The sequence below is a fragment of the Microtus ochrogaster genome, chromosome 5 (assembly GCF_000317375.1).
Source record: "Microtus ochrogaster isolate Prairie Vole_2 chromosome 5, MicOch1.0, whole genome shotgun sequence".
NCBI lineage: Eukaryota > Metazoa > Chordata > Mammalia > Rodentia > Cricetidae > Microtus > Microtus ochrogaster.
The window spans coordinates 91,512,256-91,513,870 of record NC_022012.1 but is presented as its reverse complement, the minus strand read 5'-3'; positions in this window follow the sequence as shown (position 1 = coordinate 91,513,870).

Below are 1,615 nucleotides of genomic sequence, written 5' to 3'. Positions count from 1 at the left end.
CTCTCTCTCTCTCTCTCTCTCTCTCTCTCTCTCTCTCTCTCTCTCTCTCTCCGTGGCACCCGCTGGACAGATAGGAAGTTGGACCTCCCACTCTTGTAGCATGAGTTTCCCCTTATAGCCATTAAAATATAATTGTTATTCTTGAGCTGGCCTGGTTATTTATTGTACCGACCTAATTCTCAACAGAGACTTATTATTAGTGATGAATGCTTGCCCTTAGCTTAGGCTTATTTCTTGATAGCTCTTATAACTTAACCTGTTTCTCTTCATCTATGTTTTGCCTTGGGGCTTTTTACCTTTCTTTCTTTCCTTCTATACATCTTATTGTCGCTGCTTCTCCGTGTCTGGCTGGTGGCTGCCTGGCTTCTGGCCCTGGGTGTGTTCCTCTCTCCCTTGTTCTTTTCTCCTTCTCTTGAACCTAGATTTCTTTTCCTACTTACTCTCTCTGCCCGCCAACCCTGCCTATCCCTCTCCTGCCTAGCTACTGGCTCTTCAGCTTTTTATTAGACCAATCAGGTGCCTTAGGTAGGCAAGGTGAAAGAAATGTAAAACATCCTTACATTTTTAAACAAAGGTAGCATAAACCAAAGTAACAATATTTACATAGTTAAAGTAATATTCCACAACAGATGGTGTCATTTATTTTTGCTGGTACCTGATTCAGTAATTGGTATTGGGAATGGCCTTAAGATGGGATTCCAGAATTGATCACATATGTTATGTTAGGAAGGAAGAAGCTGGCAATCCACAGCAAACAATGCCATCAAAGAAACAAAAGATCATGCTAGAGGTACAGGTGGTGGGCAGGTCAGTCAATCTCACACCAGTCCTGGGTGTTACCTGGGACACTGTCCCATCAAGTTGGACTGGTACCTCAAGCTTTCATTGTGCAATGGACTTGTTATATGTTGAGCTTATTCAAAGGCATGATGAACTGTTCTAACCCACAGTCTTGCTGCCTGTCTCCACCTATGCCTTTAAAGGCACACACTTCATCAGTTAATAAGAGGAAAAGCAGGCACAGGTTTCATGCAATCTGCCCAGTTCCCCCCAAAGTGACAGCTGTTGTACCCAGCCTACTGTGACGTGGCTTCAGGAGCCAATGGTGGATGGGGGGCTCCAGTGGACAGCATTGCTGCGGGTCTGTTAGAGGTCCAGATCTGACTTGACTCATGGGTACTGATAAAAGGGTACATCAGCTGACCAGGAGTTTGGAAAGCACAGACTTAAAGGCTGATGATGACAAGGAGGCCAAGGAGGGAATGTCTGCAGAGATTGTTCACCGTGTCCCACAGAAATGCTCCTCCAATGGAAGACTCTGTCATCAGGAGAGGAAGATGGATGAGGTTACCTGGAGACATAGTTGGCCCCATCCTCAGACATGCTAGTATTTGCTGATAGGTCCGTTTACAAAGAGGTCATAATGCCAGGGAAAGGGACCATGGTGGCATCCCAAGATCTCTCTCATCACAGAGGTAGGCATTAAGTAGTCAGAAGTAATGGAGAAGGGGCTGGGAAGATGGCTCTGTGTGTAGAGCACTTACCGTTCTTATGGAGTGTTGTTCTTTTGGAAACTACAACTCCCATGCTCCTCCTGGACTACGGATACCTGTGC